At 38.9% G+C, this 18,940-nt stretch overlaps 1 long non-coding RNA gene across 1 annotated transcript in view; it reads left to right on the forward strand.

Annotated features, from left to right (window-relative positions):
* The first annotated feature begins 3,308 nt into the window (after positions 1-3,308).
* The window catches only part of LOC114015296 (uncharacterized), a 139,969-nt gene continuing 124,337 nt past the window's right edge, over positions 3,309-18,940 (forward strand). The window contains exons 1-2 of the long non-coding RNA XR_003559145.2: positions 3,309-3,423; positions 9,101-9,167. This is a non-coding gene — a long non-coding RNA (uncharacterized LOC114015296). The remainder of the gene's footprint in view (positions 3,424-9,100; positions 9,168-18,940) is intronic.

Genomic DNA, 18,940 nt, shown 5'->3' on the forward strand with positions numbered 1-18,940 from the left:
TAAACCCTTGTAGCAATAAATATTTTATTTTGCCTATGTTGTGATACTCAATGTGTGTGAGCTTTACAAATCAGAATTTCTGTTCTTTGCTTATGCAGCTGCTGCTTTTACGTGTTTCATTTATAATGCTTTTGCATGAAGTAGCAAGCTGACACTTGCCAGTTTTCTGTTCGCTTTTCTCAGAGCTCTAGATTGAGATGACATAGTCTATGAACCATGTTTGAATCTGTGAACTATGTTTGATTTCCGTAGGCATAGGTCCAATATCAGTATATCTCTGTACTGTTTTGACCGGAAAAAATTCAAAGCATTTATAAAGGGCTTGGTACTATTAACCCTATTTTACAGTTAGAAAAACTGAAGCAGGTCTTGTATAAACTTGTGTCTTGTGGTCAGTTAAGCAGTATTGCCTAGATTTCACCGGGAACTTGTGGAAGAAGGACACACAAGGTTTTGAAGTCGTTGTAGGATTTGAGGTCTGAGTGACTGTAGGCAGCTCTTGTGTTTTGTTTCATTTTTGAGGTATTTCTTATAACTAGGAGCTTGAACCTGCAACACTTGAGTTCTGTTGCTGATTCTCTTATTGACTTGGGAAGATGGTCAACATTTCTCTGCCTGAGAGGTATAAATCAATTTCTGTAGCTTCACTGCAAGAATTAACTAATCTTTGGAGTTGCTAAAATAAAGTGAAGAGAATCCTGATAAATGTTAACCTTCTGTGTTTAATAGTAGTGTTTTTAAGTGTTCCTTTTGTTGAAACAAAGCGTGGTTTTCCTCCTTGTATACGGCTTGAGGCTTGTTAGACCACAAATTAAAAGAACAGAAATCTTGTGAGCTTTGCCTAACTAAGAATTGAAGACTGAATTAAAGCTAAATTGTGCCTGACAACTTTCTATTCCCTTCTTTCTAGGAATCATCATTTTTAATTCTAAAGGAAACTAGCAGGGACAAATAAAAAAACCTAAATCCCTGAAATTGAAGATAAAATTCTTGAAGGAAAAATTCCTCATAAATTTAAGATAATTAAGTTTTCAAAATCTAACCATGTCTGCAAGATAATAAAACTTTCTGTTACTGTTTTAGAAATAACTTTTGTATTCATCTTTCACCTCCTTTATTTCAACACACATGATGAAATACATTGAGATTTACATACAGATACTTTATCTGTTAATCTGTCTAATTGTGCTTTGAAGGTTTCTATCAGTACACTTTTCCAGTACCTTGTAAGTCATTACTTTAACATTAAACACATTTTTCCCAGATATCCTTGCTAGAAGCATCTGTGTTGAAGTCTGCTGAAAGAAGTGGGAATCCTTTGACTGTCATGGATTAAACTTCCCAAGGATACTTTGGCCTAAATTTCATATTTACTTAGATACAATGATATGAATCAAATTTCATGCTTCTTTAAAGAATAAGCTGTTTTTTACCTATATTAGCAACTACACTGGAAACAGAATTATAAGAAAGCACAGTTTAATAGTGTTTAAGCCTGTATCTTGAGGAGATATTTAATAAGGGTGTTTTATACTAATTCTGCAATTGCAATTTTATTTTTTTAAATTTATTTCTTTTATTTAAATTTTATCAAGGAAGCAGATTGGTGTTATTTATGTACTGAAATATTTTGACTAATATTTATACATTCATACAAGGGCATAAAACCGTTGAATACAGATTGAAAGAGAAAGCTGTCCTGCATTATTTCCTCTTTATGTACTCTAGTATAGATACCTTAAATAATTGTATGCTCTTATCTATATGCCTGATTGATTTTAATGATATCAAAGTGGCAGAGTGGCTGCAAATGAAATTCCTCACTCAACAAGTTATCCAAGAAATATTTCTGTGAAAAGTTGCAGAATTTTCCTGAAAAATGCCTCAATTTATTCCATCTGGAGTAAGCACATTTCTGGGAGACAAATTGTTCTGAAATTTAGGTCTTTACTCCCCAAATTAGGTCAGAAAAGCTATTTGGTCAATACTGCGTTGTGATGAATATACCTTTGATGGTAAATCCTGTGTTTCTTTTGCACTTGCCAAATAAATGAGGATTTTCCGAATGATGAGCAAGGAAAACCAGCCTGTTTCAGAGGCATAGGAGGGGCAAACCTACATGTGTCCTCCATTACTTTTCTTTTCCTCTGGCAAAAGCCAGTGAAGGGGTTTAGGCAAGAGAATAGTGTCCTTAAGAAATGAGCAGAAATCTTTGGGAGGGAGGGAGTGAGAATAGATTGAGAGAAAGCACAAAGTGCTGCCATTGGAGAGAGGCGAGACAGCTGAATCAGGGTGATACAGACTTTTCATTATCAGAAACAATTACTCCGGCAAGAACAGCATGGGACTTCATGAAATGTTTTTGAACTCGGATTCCTGATAGGAGCGCATTACATAACTTGTGCTTTGTGAGTGCTGGCAACCAGCAACCTACGGAAAGACACAGCCAGAAGCAATGCACTCAGCTGCTTGCTTTTCTTGCATTTTCTTTGTTTGTTTTTTGGTTTTTTTTTGTTTTTTTTTGTTAAAGAAAAAAAAAATATCTGGGCTAAGCATTAAACAGACAAGCCTATCTTTACCCTTCCCCTGCCCCCTCCATCACCAGAAGCCTGGTTTTCATCACAGGTTAATAAATGAAACGTTCTATCATTTTACTGTGCTTCCCACAGCCTTTTGGTAGGAGTTAACAATGCTCCGAGTCAACATTGCCATGGTGCTTGAAATGTCTTTGCATGTTTGTTCACTTGAAAGAGTCATGGCGATGGGGTTTGAGAGAGGATTTAAACCCAACAGTGTGTACAGCCTCAGAAACTTTGGGATGGTTTTGATCATGTTTGGTTTGACAAAAATCTGTTGGGGATCTGTTGCTATTGTTTTTGTCTTTCAGTTTTATAATAACAATATTTATTTTTTTAAAAAAAGAGCCCACGTTATATATTCTGCTGTCTCCTGAAGTGAGCATTTGTATCATTTGCTGTTAAGGAAATATGTCTAAGTGCTGAGGAATTCTAATTAAGCAGGCTCAGCTGGAACAAATAGCTGGAGGATTTCACAATACTGTTCCGAAATTATCAGCAGGCTCAAAAGCCAGGGAAATTCTCAGATTTTGGGGTTTTACCATGGTGGACATAGCCACTAAATCTTATTTGTTTTCAAATCAATGGGTTTGTAGCCCATGTTATTTCACAATCGCTGTTGGTGGTTGTTCCTCTTTGTTACTTTCTCTTCCATCTGCCCTAGAAAAGATGCAGTCTTAGCCACATGAGCAGAACCTCTTCCACATTTCTAAAATAAGTGTTTATAGGACTAAACACCATAGAATTTCATTGGGTTCATGTGGGTTATTTATGAGAGAAGATTTGGTTCATTGTCCTTGGAGGCAGAGGCAGTCCTGCTGAGCCCTTGAGGGGAGCTGCATTGTAGGTAATTACCAAATTTGTGAAAATTTAACAGTAAAAGCACATATTAAATTCTGCTGTAATATATAATTTTCTGTGTAGTATGCTCATCAAAAAATAACTTGAAATAACTTGAATTTTTCTGTGTTTTGTAACTCTTTAATTCTGTGTTTATATGGTAAACACTTCTTTGTTTTGCTTTCCAAGGGCCATCATTCCCTGCCTGGCTAATCTACTGCTGCTTACAAAAATGACAGTAACGGACCAGGGAGGAACAGCCTTCTCTGGCCCTTTGTTTTCACTCTGCTGGGTGAACACATATGTTTTTCCCTTTGCCTTTTCTCTTTTCTCTTTTTCTCTTTGGGGAAAGGAAACCATTTGTACGCTGCGCTAAGGAAAAGCGATTGAAAAGTGGAAGCCCATACTTTTCTCTTCAGCAAGCGGAGATCTGTTTTCAGTCTGATGTTTGGTGAAAGGAAGCTTCAGAGCTGCAGGCCAGCTGCCAGGAATGTCTGATTTCCTTTCCACCCACTCCTATGATCCTCCCTTTTGGCAGTGATTACTGATGACCACAGCTGTCATGCTAGGTCATGGTAAGCTGTCAAGCAAGGTAGTACATGAGATGTACAAGGCCCAGTCCTTGATCTGTGCTGGAGAACAGGATCTTAAATTGAATCTGGTATCAGGCAATGCATAAGCATACCACAGCAAGCAGTGTCAGGCTGATGTCAGCTTGTCATTCTGGCTTCTTGAGAAGGTGGCCAGGCAGGAGGTGCTTTAGCCAACAGAAAGCTTCTTAGCAGCTTTTTCATAGCTAGTGATATCCTGAAGCCTGAGGAAGGATTGTAATTTAGTCAGAATGGATGTTTGTCAAGAACGGGTAACCTTCCAGCCAGCTGGAACTAGAAATAACGCTTTGGGTTGCTCTCACCCAGTAAGTATGTAATGATGCAGGACAAGTCCATAATCAATAATCAGAACAATAGTGTTCAGGTGCTTGCGCTTCATGCTGCGCTCTGTGCGGCTGACCAACTGTCAACATTATGGATGTGGCTGAAAATCACCACAGAACTGCAGACTTCAGTTCAGAAAATGATGGATACTGTTGTCAGGGACATAACTTCTATAAATAGGACTTGCACTCTACATAAGGTACTATTTTGTTGAGCTCCACATGTTCACTGCCAAGTGCATAAATGTCCTCTGAAGAGGTAGTATTCTACTGTGTTTTATACTGTTATGCTGGCTTCATAATACACTTTTTGCTGTAGCATCTGTTCCTCTTTTAACAGCATATATTAAATAACGTGACTAAAATCCGTTAGCTGTTTGTTCTGTACGCCTTCCTCTAAAGCGGGAGGCATTTGCAGTGGAGTGTTTGTTTTAAAAACGTGTAAGAACAGGTTACTTTCTGTTTCCCAGAGAAAAAAAGGTCAGCACTTGAGGGACAGAAGGTCATAAATGCTGTGATTGTCCATTGTTTTTGTGGGAGTTTATTGCAGCTTTAGGCTGGCACAGTCAAGCAACTTGCCTTCAAAATAGCCTCAGGGTATGTGGATGTAGGTGATGCTGATTTCCTTTGGTTCTCATTTAAGACAACAGGATCTGATCCTTGTGGTCTTGCTCCCCTTGGAGGGTTGATCACCTTAGCAAGTCCCATCTGAACTTCATTTGGTATGATTTACTTCAGAACAGTAAACATATTTTCAGTTCTTTCACTCTTTGTTCTCACAAAACACCTATGGTCTTGTAACAAATCTTACATAAAATTAAGTTTGATTTTATTAAGCTCTTACACAAGGTTGGGAGAAAATTCCAGGAACCCTCTGGACAAGAGCCGGTTTCTTTACAGATTTATCCTGGCCAAACAAGGCAACTAATGACTACTTTCACAAGGCTGGGGAATCCACAGCTACAGCTCAGAGGGGTAAAAAAAATGTAATAAATAAACAAGTCCATCCACAAACCCTTCCTCAGGAAACCAGCATGGGAAGCACAGGCATTTAGAATGACAATCCAGCATGTTCTGCCAAAGCGAGAGCTTCCAAAACAGCTGTAGAAACGGCTAGTTTCCTTGAACGTCTATTTTAATAGCATTATATCCTTAACTGTTTATATGTTAAGCTAATTGTTTTCATGCTGTCAGCTGTATCTATTGCAAGTGTATGAAGTTTTAAACCCACGTAAGTAACCCTCAAGAGGGAGTGGCAGCCTCCAACAAACACTGCTGTCTGCGAACCCAGCTACCTTGCAGCCTCCATTCATTCAGGTAGAGTCGGGTTTGAGGCTGTGACAGAAGCTGTTGTTTGCTCTCCCTGCGGGATACCACGTTTACTTCATTTGTGCAGAAAGTTTTTCATAACTGTCCCGTATCTGGAGCACTCAGGAATGAATATGCTTCCTCTCTTTGAAAAATGGCTGAACTCCCTGTAGAAGAAGAGTTATTTAAATAACCATGTTGCCATGTAGATTATCTCTTGATTTCAGTCCTTGGAGTCCCTGAGCTATCTAAGTGCATATTTATAATCAGCTTGGTGAATGCTCTTTCTGGCTATGTACCAGCGGTGAGTCTGTGTTTCCGTTTTACAAGTGCAACTCTATAATGTAAGAATACGGTATGTCTTGTTCGCAAAATTTTGACCCTTTTTTTTTTTTTTTTAATCTCCAGGAACAGAAAATTCCCAACGTAGGACAAACCTTCTTTGTGTAATCTTATATACTTCCTTTTCTTTGCTTTGCTGTCTTGGACTGCGGAACATAGTTGCTGAGACAGAAAGGATTTCTGTGTCTGACCCTCACTGCCACGTTAGCAAGTTTATCTCTAAATGTATTTGCAATGGGAAGGACCTGTGTTCATACTGTTGAACTCTCCTGCACTCAGAAAACTCAGATTTACTTTTTGGAGCAGTCTTTGGCCTATACTAACTGCTCAGCTGTGGCTAGGAATTAGCTGCAACCTGCAACTCTCCCAAATGCTAGCTGACCCAGACTAAAACTGTGTCAGGGCTGCTCCACCGCTTTAACAGGAAAAGAATTTGATGTTGCTTAACCTACCAGTGTATGTGCAGCTCTTAGCCATAGACCTACCCATCAGTACTGATCAAATCCCTTAAGGGGCTCAAGCCCCTTAAGTGAGACTGAGATGCCTAAATTTCAGCTCAGACTGAGAATTCACAAGGCCATCTGCAGTCATCGTGGTTTCTGAAAGCCCAGTGACACAACTTTGCAGGCAAATTCCTTAGGTAGCACTGCCTTTATTCAGAAATAATACCATCCCAGCAAGGCTGAGTGTCCTGGCATGGTGAAAGCACCATCAGAAGTCACAAAACAGGCTTCCCTGGTTTGACGTCTCCTGAAGGGTCAGGTTTGGTAGGTTTGCTGGTGGTGACAGAGGTGGTTTGAGCACAAAAGTCAGCAGCTGTGGCTGCTTCCATTCAGAGGCATGGACAGTGCTGGTGGTGAAACACTGAGCTGTGTGCCAGAGCTCCCACATGAACGTTCAAAGCCATATCCTCGACCTCAGATAAGAACAACTGACGCTTACGTGGAAGTACTCTGGGGTTTTCTGCTGAGTGGGGGGTATGTGGATTTAGGATCCAAAGGGTGCTGTGGGTGTAGTGTCCTGGTTGCCTGTTTTCTGCAGAAGTCATCTGACTTCTGTGCTATAGCTTAAGGTGATGTTAACACTGGCTGCTTAAAATAGAAGGGTGATCTTGATCTAGTCATCCTCACCCAAAGGGATCTGTGAGGGCCCTGAATACAGGAGGGGTTAATAAGTAATTCCTATGATCAGCAGTGAGTTTAAAGAAGCTCTGCGGTACAGAGAAATGAAAGATCGACACACTTCTCCATCTGGCGCTTCCTTCAGCAGCTTGACTGACTGAGGCCTCTGGCTGCTGGGAATCCCATCTCTCTTCATTTAAATGCTTCCTGATCACACTGGAGGTGCTACCTGGGCTGAGACTGCGCAGTCCGCTCTGGAAGCTGGGCCCCTGTAGCAGAAGTGAACATAATGTCACCATATGAGAGTCCAACTGAAGACACAAACAGCACTGACCTAGGGAAATTGAAGGCAGGTGCCCGATGTCCTCAGATAATGCCTTGGGCCGTGGAGCTGTACGCTCCAGGGTAGATCATGTTGCTGTAAATAAAAAGTGGTGCCTTGAAGTGGTAATGTTCTTGTCCATCTTAGCAGAACTTGTGCTAGCAAACAAGGAAATTCCTGAAAAAATGCTGCAGAGACCTTCACATTCTCCATCAGCTCTTCATGAAAATATCTACCCCTTGCAGCACTTCTCTGCATTTTACTTGTATTGTCAGCCAGTCTTGCCCTTTTATTTGAGAAGTGCATTTCATATCTTCCACATGGGTGTCCATTGAACAACTGCTTCAAGATAGACTTTGGATTAAGTATGTTCTGTTAGTCAAAGCTTATATACTGTTGATAGCAGTAACTCCATAGGGTATCAGAGAATAAGTGGATACCACTTTTTGAAGGCTGTAAACTGGCTTGTGTTGGATAATCAGGAATGAGAATCAATACTCTGATTTGAAAGTTTAGATTTACAGTTGTAAAATAGATCTTCCTAGTTCCAGCATGATATTTCATGTGCATGGTGAGGAGGGAGTGTTAATTAAAAACTGTGTGTAAGAATGAAATATTTTGATAACAGGAACTGTTGTGAAATGTGGGTTGACTGAGACTTTTTAGGATGTATTAAAACATTGAAGAAAAAATAATCATTGAAAGTGCATTAAATTCTGCTTGCTGAAGTTAAATGGATACAAATTTCTGTTTGCGCCTGCTTCAGTAGTTTGACAGTTACCTGGGGTAGGATGTGAACAACATTTAACAGAAAACTGCTTAACACTTTGTAAAGAAGAGCCTTCCGCTAGGGTTAGGAACTGGATTAGAAATGGCTGGATTTTTCATGAAGGAGACATCAGTCATGAAGTTTTATTCCTTTGAGTGCCCTCAAGAGACTAGGCAGATCTGATCTGTGAGGAGTGCTGCTGACTCAGGCTGCTGTGGGAAGGTGTCCAAGGCCAGCCAAGGAAAGCTCTGACCTTCACTTTGCCAGTGGCCGTCACTTGGGTTTTCCTGCCTGGAAGAGAGGTGGTGGGCTGGGGTAGCTGGGAAGGAAACAGCAACCAGAACTATTGACCTCAATCTAAACACAATACAGAAGACGACAATAAACTCCAGGAGGAAAAACCCAGAAGTGATTTACCTAGGAGGAAGTGAGAATATTAAATTCTTTCAAGTAACTTCAGGAGGTGTAATAGAGGAAATCTATTGAAAACACGCAGAAGACAGCTGTCTCTAGCCAGTGAGTCCTGTGACACACAGAAGTGTTGGATGTCTACTATGTAGCTCATATTTTACATATTACTAGATCCATGAATGCTGTGGGATTATTGCACTTATGCATTCATATTGCTTTGAGGCATCTGGAAAATTAGAAAAGTTAGGAACTCTAATAAATTCATCCTAATTTATCTGTTCAGAACATGTTCATATCAATGAGTATACATTGTGTAGCAAAATTGTAAGCCCACTTGTCCAGTGATGGCGAAGATTTTTTAATGTGGATCATGGTGACCTGTGACGAAGTTCCTTTCCTTGAAGGTCTGCTTTACACATTTTACCTAATAGCACTACTTCTCCCTCTCACTCTTCTCTCCTCTTCTCTCTTCCATAGATCCAAAAATATGATGTGTTTAATACAAAGAGGAACGAACTGTAGCTATATGAATTGCCAAAAAAAGGTAGGATTTTGGTTTTTCCTTTTCTGCAGTTTGCACAAGTGTGTTACCTTGGCTTTAGATATTCACAACACTTCTGCTCTTGATGCTTATCCTTTACCGGAGAGTGAGAAGACCTTTGTGCCATCAAACCTCTTTTTAGAAAACATGGTAAAGTGTCTGGAATGCCAGTTTGTAACAGTGGACAAATTATAAACAGTAACTTCCAGAATCACACTCTGAACAGAATTTCTTTGATTTTATTCATTACAGTATTATATTACATTGACACTGTTTTCCATGTAGCAGCAGTGTGTATCATAACCTTATCCTCAGGTTCTTAGACACAGTGATTAACATATGTCAAGGCTAATTCTTATACTCTAACTGCACCTGGCTGACTGACAGCACCTACACATGTGGAGGGGACAGAGCACCAAAATTTAGGTCTCTTAAAGGAATCGTGTCCTGGCAGATGATGAAGATCAAATAACGGAAAGTATTCTCTTTCTCTCCAGTCTCTTGACTTTGATATTTTTATAATTCTTAACCAAGACTAAGTCTTTGTGCATTTTAAACATGAAAAAATACAGAATTTCTGCCTTTTATAAAGCACACATTCATTAAAAAGGAATCTAGAAAACCATCTTTAGAGTAATTCCTTCTATAAGAAAGAGACAAAAAGAACCAACTTATCCTCCCCCCCCGTCCCCTGCAAGCTAAACCTTAACAACAGAATTCTATAATGAAAGTGAAAATAAATTTTATTCCTTTCTCCTAACTTATGCCATATTGCCAGGTAATTGCAATCCTTTTTGTATGTGTGCCTAGGACATTGTGCTCATGTTCAGTGATGTGAAAGAAAACCCAGTGAAATTCTATTTTGCAATATTGAAAGCAGTTCTTATTTCAAGGGAAATAATACAATTTGTCAAGTCAACAGTTATGACTAAGTGTGCCCAAGTACAAGACACACTGAGTAAAATGGTTCAGTTGTAAGCCTCTTCATTTTCTGCCCAAAGCACCCTGAGAAAAAGTGTCTCCAGAATTTACCATGTAGCATATAGGTAAAGGAAGAACATACTGATGACTTACGATCAACATGTCTTACCATTCCATACTTTGGCACATCATTTTTTTTTATTCCCTGTACTAATATTGTAAGTGACTGAACACATGGAAATATATTTTACCATATCTGTATTTCCTTGACGTTAACATTGTTGAGCAATGACATCATAAAATAGGGAACTGAAAACAGCTTTGAGAAAGAATCATCGCTAGGTTTAACTATCTATTGACTGGCCATGAAAGAAAGCAGGGTTTAACATTTTGTTTGTTGCTTGTTTGTCGTCTGTCATTAGGGCTGCATGACCTGTTGGGGGGCCTAGTTCTCATTCCCATATTTAAAAGAATTTCTGAGTGCAGGAGTTCTTCTGGGAAAATCAACGGAATTAGGTGAATGGAGGAGATTTGATTTGAGGGAACTGTTGTGTCTCTCCCATATTTTGTCTCCAATCCTCTTAATTTGGGAAAATCTAGATATTGAACACATAGGAATTTTGTGGCAAGTGCTTAAGATTCAGGCTTACTATGGTTTTAATTCCATGAAGTGTGTCTTTAGAGCTGAGGTAGTCTGTTGGTGTCCAGCAGGTTTGTAGAGTCTAGTTAAGTGGTTAAACCTAACTTTCTAAAAATTATTGTATTAAGTGTGATGGAATGACCAATTTAAAAGTCTCTGGAAAGTTCTGTATTTCTTCTGCAGAAAATATAAAGGTGGGGTGGTTTTTTCTACCTTTGTGAGTTATCTTGACTCTGAGTCCTCACACAAGTGCATGCCAACTAGTAGAAATACTTTGTAATTGCAGGGTGACCTAATAAATAGAGGTGAAAAATCTTTAAAGCTGTTTGCATTCTGGTTTGCAGGCCTGTTGTGTTACATTTTTCTTGTGTACTCTGGCAGCATTTGCTATCTAAGGGAGTCTGCACCAGCTAATGGCAGAATTATCTGTAGTCATGTGGCAGACCTGTGATTATATACTGTTGCTGGAGATCCATCATGGATACAGCCCTGGACCTATACATAATGGTAAACCCAGCATCTATGGCTTCTTGGTGGTGTGTGCTTGAGCAGGAGGAAGATGTGCTGTAGATTTTTGGAAAGGTCATATTCCAGCAGGCCGGGTGCCCTACAGTAGGATCTGAGTGGATATGGGGAGAACGTTTAGTTGGGAGTCTGTCTTAAAAAAAACATAAATCAATATACCGAAGGAAATTTTGTATGCTGTCGGTTGGCATCTACTTCTAGTAATAAATGAGGAAGTAGAGCCATCTGCCAAGTCTCCTGGTCATCTTCTGTGTTTGCCTTTCCCACTGTGCAAGTAGAAATCTATAAGCTCGATATGTATTTTTCATAGTCTTAACTTGCTTTGTATTTCAAATGGTGAATGAAGAACTGTGTTACAGCAAAATCTGGAGAAGATAAAGGCAAACCAACTAAACACTAGAGGAAAACCAGGCAGAGGATTTCATGTTGCGGGGATGAGAAGCTAATACAGACACGTAGCTGAAGTGGTGTACATGTGTGCATGACCAGTGCTTCCAATGTTGCTTCATACTTTTTAAAACCACTGGTACTGCTGAACCAGGTGTAGAGTACAATCAGCTTTATTTTTGATTGTTATAACTTTCTTCATTTGGACAATCTGAAATTAAATACTCCATGTACAAAGGCTCAAACTGTAAATCAGTCCTAGCCATGCATGTAAAAGAAACCTCCTTGTAATCTGAACATCCCACTGCCACAAAGTGGCACTGGCATTTGCTGTGAGATGTTTGGTCTGCTAACAGACTGGAGCAGGACAGGGAGTACGTGGGGGCTTATTGGAATACATCTGAAGAGTAATGGCTTATAAAGACTTGCAATAAATAATAAATGCCCAAGGTGATATTCTTTCTAATGAACATTTTAATGGTTTCTTTTCCCCAGTAGGGAATTCTCAGTCATCTTAATAGAGGCACAGAATGAACTCTTTGTGCCACGGCTGTCTCTCTCCATCACTTTTTGTTTTCTTCTCGCCAGTCCCTTATTGCTGGCTGCCGCTGCTTCACTCTGCCTCCAGCTGTGAGGGCAAAGTTAACAGTGTCTTCAAAACCTGCTGTTTGTTTTCTTTGGTTGGGGTTAAGCTCAATGAGGGACAAAGCAAAGTGCCTCCCCTGCCCACTGGAATGCCCCAGGCAGCAGGGAGAACATTTCTGCAACTCAGCCCTGCTCCCTACATCAAGTATGAATGGGAACAGAAGAGCCAAATCTGCTTCTGCCGTAAGGTGCTGTTACAGGCTGTCCTGCTGGCATGATGAGGATTAGATGTGTAACTTTTTAAACTATCATCCAAGGCAGATTTCAGACATTTTTACATGGAAGCAATGTATCCCCAGGGCATCCATGCTCATCTTTGTCTATAGATTCTTTGCTAGATGCAGGTTTCTTTCTTTTTTTCGCATTTTCTTCCTAAAATTTCCAGAGGCACCCTGCATGATGGAAAACAACTTCATGTTCTGCCTTGCTGATCTACAAAATTCCTTAATATCAGAAAAAACTGAATAGCAGTTCTCTATCAAAGTGCTTTGTATTAAAATTCAGTAATGCTGGGAGATTAAGCGTAGCTACCTTTAAATGGTTAAGAGCTGTATTATTAACTGGAGTTAGAATATTTCCTAAAGGAACCTACAGTCTGGGATGGAGTCCAGATGTACATTTGAGATGGCTAAAATGGAAAGTCCTGATTTTTTATTAGGCATGCCATTCAGAGTGCAAAATGAAGTGTGAGCAAAGAAAGCATGTTGGCATGGCAACAGCAAGTATAATTTAATGCAACAGGTTTTGATTCTGACCTGAGAAAGGAACTATTTGTCCTGAGAGTCAGCTTGTAGCCCATAAAAGTTTTAAAAGACAGCAACTCGTCTTCACTAAAGGCCAGCAACTGGGGAGATGGATACCTCAGAGCTTTTTGGCTGACAAAAAAATCTAATTATTGTAATGGTTGATGTTCTGGCATAGATGTGCAAAAAGGAATTGCTTCAATAATGCATCTATTGCTCACATGATAACCACCTGCAGACAGCCTCTTAAGCACAGGATCTCTCTGTTATGTTTAATGAGGTATGTGATGTTTGTAGAAGTGTAAGACATAATGAGGCTAAGTACTACACAGAAAAATACACACAGTGTCAATTACCAAGATTAAAATTTAGGGTTTAGAAATTCCTGTCTCCCAAATCTATGATGAATCCACAATTCTGTCCCCACTACTAGTTACAACTATTCAGCTGAAAAGACTGAGAAGAAACAAGTATGGGAAAGCAAGCTGTTTTCTAGATTAGTTTATTAAGGCTGGAACTATGGCTGATAGCTTAAATCTGATGCCAGGTGTTTGGTTTTGAAGGACGTGCTCATTTTCCTTTCAAGATTAGGTGCTCTGGATTCCTGAGAGTGGAGCTGGCTTCACAAGCCACATTCAAAACATTTGCCTCTAATTCCATCTGCTGCCACCTCATCTGTCTCCAAGGGAAGAAGTAAATTTACAGGAGCAAAAGGAGAAGTGAACCACTTTCAATTTTTGGGGGCTTGCAGGAAGAAATAAGAAGCACTACATATCTTAAGAGTAAATTTGATTTTCCAGGATTTGCAGTTCACCCTCTGGACTAAAGATGCTTGAAGACATTTGGCTAAAGGTAGGGTATAATCTTCCAGAATGAACAAAAAATTCTAGACATGACTCAGAGGCTCACCATGGAAAGGACTTGGGTTATCCCACTGGAAGTCAAGCAAAGCATAGGCATCTGTGTGCACTTTGTGACCTGAGGATCCTTGTTTTGTTTTCACTTCATTTTTTGCAGGTGCCTTCATAGAACAGTGGGCAAAGGGATTTGTGCTTGCAAACCACATATGCACTAAAGGCAATAAAATCTTCCACTATGTAGATGCCTGTGAAGCAAAGCTTTTCTAGTCTTCTGACACACAGTGCTGTGCTCTTGCTACTGTCAAATTTGAGTGGCTCAAGGTATATGCAGAAACCAAAGCGTAGCCTCCCTGTTGCACCATGATTGGTTGTTGGTCAAGACTTGTATGACCCATTAGCAGCTCTTTCTGTAGTGGGAAAAAAATATTATAAACCACACAAGACTTGAGTCTGGTGCATTTCTGACACTGTGACTGCTGGCTGTATTTGGAAGATGCATCCTAGTTAATATAGGCCTGTCCTGGCCTACATTAAAGTCCCTTTGTCTATACATTTAATATTTTCTTTCATTTAAAAAGAAAGGTGCTTATATTGTTCTAGCATGGCTGAAAGCTTTCAATAGAGTTACACTTAAAATGCATATTATTTGGTTCATATTCTGTTCAGAGAAGGAAGCATATTAGGCAGGCCTGCAAGCGGTGAATGTCAGTGTCTTTTGAAGCAGCATGGGTCACGTGCGTGTCATGACTTGAAGTCCATTGTAGTCCTCTTTTATGTGGTTCTTCCTTTTCTGCTTTTGGTGAACTTTCTGAAATTTTCTCCTATTAATGAAAATTTTTGTCAGAAGCATGCATATGTGAAGTTTTGGTGTTTAATAATGTCACCTAGATCCTCTCCCATTGCCTGCTGAAATCAATGGAAAGAGCCCCATTTCGCCAGTGTCTTGGAAAGTTCTTTGCAGTTCTGATATTTTTCTGATCACTGCATTTTGTCATGTCACAAGTATTTGGAATATAGCAGGAACCAGTGCTACCTAGACTGGGATAAATTTCATCAATCACATGCACTGTAAGTTGCTGCCCACTAAAAATACATCAGGTGGACACTACCCTTGGCTCCATCACAGTGGGATGCAGCACAGGAATGCAGTGGATTAACAATGCATGATGAAAATACTAAAAAGATAGTATTCTTTCCTTCTATTTAAAGTACACTATGTAGCACTTCCTTTGGAGGAACTGAGAAGTAATTATCATCATACCACCATTTCCTCAGTGTGACTAGATTAACAACAGGTTATGGGGGTCCAGAGCTGTGGGATTTAAGCCTTGTTACCATTTATAAATTCTCTCTGTGTCCTATAATATGCTTTCCCATTGCTAAAAGTGCCGTTTCAGGAAATTCCCTTCAAGGGTTGGTTTGATGTGGACTGGGACTGAGGGAAGAAAGCAATTGTCCTATTCCACTATATTAGTAGACAGTTACTTAGTAAGAAGGAGGTATGGCATTTTCTTATCTGTCAGTTTTTTCACTCGTAGTTCAGTAGGATGAACTTCAGGAAGTTCACGCAGGCCACTTCATCTCATCCTTTTACAGGTAGTCAGTGATAGGGTAAAAAGAATGAGGGCGTGGTCATAAATCAACCTAGTTAAAATTTTCTAGTTTTGCTAGTTGCTAAATGTTATTAGACAGAGACTGGAATATTAACCTTATTAATATCAATTAACCATAGCTGCATGGAAAGACGTTTACCTCTTATTCTTAGGACTGGTAATTGTCCTGAGATTGTTCTCCTTTTGTGCCATTACTGTTGCTGACAAGATGACAACTCCTGCTCTGGAATAGAACAGTTGCCAGTCCTGAAGGCATGTGTAACTTGAACATTTCTTAAAGACCTCACTAGTTTTGATTTGTGGTTTGAGAGATTTACTGTCTCCTGTTCCATGTTTCTTGCATTTAGAAATTCATATATGTCCAATAATGCAGGTGGATGTGTTTGGTCTTGGGCTCCAGCCTCAAATATATTTTCTCTTACTCTGTTTTGTTTGTTGTTTTTTTTTAAATCTTTTCCTGCTACTGCAAATTCAGGAAGAAAAGGTTATACACTTAAATAAAGTGTTTTTAATCCTGAATGATGAGTTTATTTGGCAAAAGAAATCTAGCAAGAAACTCTGGATACATTTGCAAGGCAAGATACCCATAAAGATCTAATTCCTTGCAGAGACATCATAAAGTAACACCAGAAGTGAAAGGCCAGCAAAGACATCATGTGCTACATGTGAAAGCCAAGATTATTTTTTTCGCTTTAACTATTCATGTAATTCTGGAATAACACAATTTAAAATGAGATTACCTGAGAGAAAATTTGTCCCTAAACAACTTGTGAAATTTTACTTTCCAACTTTTTTAACATACTTTCAAAAGTGAATATGCTCTTCCAACAATAAGTTTTGCACAAATTCTTCTGTGAAGAGAGGACTTCAGTAATGCTCTTGATCAAATAGAATTTATTTCTGGAAAAATTGATCTACAAATTGGTTTTTATTCTCGTATGACTCATTAAGAACAGTTCATTTTTATGGGTTGTTTTCCTCCATTAGCGGAGACAAACCCCACACCTATACATAGAGAGACTATAGTGACTGTAGTTAGGATTAGTGGGGGTTTTGTTTTAATTATGATGTAGAAAGTTGAAGCAAGAGTTGTTTGTTTTGGTATAATGTGCATTTTTATTTTATTTTGCATAAAGTCTAATAATTCAACATCTTTATTTTCAAGAGTAATTTTGTTGGAGCCTTACATCTGAATGCCTCCTGGTCTTCCACATGACCTCAAATAAAAAGTAGATCATCTATTTTAGTAGTAAATCTGGTCAGGGATGTTGTGCCGCTTCATTTTTAACTGGATTTTAATTTGACAGATGTGTATTTAGATAGCCTATATCATCTGACTGCTGCACAAAACAAGTATTCCTCCAAAGAGGCCATGTATCTTCCGCACCTTTTCCATCTCATTTATGCACATGTACAGATAGTGCTGGCTTTTCAAAAGATATCAATATGAAAATAATGTCAATTTTTTTAATAATCAGAACAGGACATGACTGGAGCAAATCAGGAATGTTTCAAAGACTGTGTGCCAGACCTCCTTGACAAGAGCAGGTGGTTGAAGAATCAACAACATGACATAAGTGCTTTGAGCGTGATCTGAATGAGCATAATTGATTCACTACCACATTATAGCCATATACTTTGTGGGGGCCTTTATTTCTATGAACACTGCATTGAGACATAAATCAGCTTAGGGGGATGTTTCTACTAGTGCTGATCAATGAGACATCATTTATATGTGAGATGCGTGGTTCTATACTTGCTCAAGACCTCTTACAGATGCTGCCCCCTTTAACAGTGAATATTTGAAGAATATGTTTTGATGAAAAAGAACTCAAAAGTCCTTTTGATTTTTGCATAAAATTAATGTGCTGGTACTTGATTGTAAGTTGCATACTTGATGACAAAATCACCAAATCTCTCAGAAAAAGTTGTGCAATTAGTGTCCTAAACATTCGTAAACAACTAGAATGCAGCATAGAGGGAATAGTTAATAATTTGTCAAGAGCAAATTATGACAAAGCAAACTAATTTCCTGCTATCGTGAGGTAACAGGTCCACAGATACAGGGGACAGATTAAGTCTCCTGCTCTTACATTACTTAAGTTTTGGCACTCTCTTGAATGATATTCTCATTGGAAAGCTAAGGAAACATAGTCTTGAGAGTAAATGCAAAGCTGAATGAAAAGTGAAACTCAGGCAATAATTACCTAATTTTATTGTTTAATCAAAATATACTGAGAAGTTTCTACAGGGAGTTGTTCTTGATTAAATATTTTTTAAAATCCTTATGAATGATCTGAATGAGAGGATAACAGTATATGCAGTAAATTTGCATATGACAGGAGATAGGAGGATTCTGAACATGTGGAAAGCAGAGTTAGAATCCCAAATGATTTTGACAAATTGGAGAGATCATCTGAAAAAAATAGGATTAAGCTCAATAGGGACTAATGCAAAGTGTGAGGCAGAAATAATGAATTGCACAAATACAGGATGGGGTAACACAGTAGACAGCAGTTCTCTGGAAAAGATCTGGGGATGAAAGTGAATCAAATTAAACATGAGTTGGTGAATTATTAAAGAGCTAAGTGACCAGCTAGCATGTATATGAAAGCCAGAATGCAGTTGCAGAAGTAACCTTCTAGTATTTTACACTGGTAAGGACTCAGCTTGGAGCACTGTAGCCAAGGAGAACTTGAAAAATTTGAGCTATTAAGCACTCAAAAGAAGATGGAAGGATCAGGGCAATAATTAAGATGTAAAAAAAACCCCACTGTTATAAAGTGGAAGGAAGTAATATGTCCTTTATGTTCATGGCAGACATAATAAGAAATAACAAGCTAAATTACACCAGGGGAGAGTCAGAATAGTTATTAGGAAAATCTTTCTAAACATAAACATAGTGAAGCCTGGAGAGGTGGTGAAGTCACCATCATTAAGAACATACATCTGTCACAAGCGACACAAATATTGATTCTGCCTTGAGGACCAGATGACCTTTTGAAGTCCTTTCCAGCTCTATTTCCTATAATTTTATATCAAGACAGGGATGCATTTTACAACCCTGCTTATCTCAAATAACACCAAATTCCACAAGACTGGTTGAATCACAGGAAAAATTCTTAGTGAACAAGAGCAATACTTACCTGCATACAAGAACTAGATGTGGTGAAGTTACTGTTTAGCATTCTTGCCACGTGAATTGTTTTGTTAAACTTATATTGGCTTATACATGGAAGAAGCTTAAGATCAGCAGTTCAGGTTAGTACAAGTATAATAAAATAAATTGTAACTTCTGAAGTGTTTTTATCTACTTAGGGAATAAGGGTGAGTGTTCAGTAAAATAAATGCTTACTCAGTGACCCATGGAAAGTTTTGGGAAAAGAGAGGTGACTGACTCACTCCACCTTTACGTACACTCCTGCTCTTTCAGATTGCAGCT

The sequence above is a fragment of the Falco cherrug genome, chromosome 13, assembly GCF_023634085.1.
Source record: "Falco cherrug isolate bFalChe1 chromosome 13, bFalChe1.pri, whole genome shotgun sequence".
Lineage (NCBI taxonomy): Eukaryota > Metazoa > Chordata > Aves > Falconiformes > Falconidae > Falco > Falco cherrug.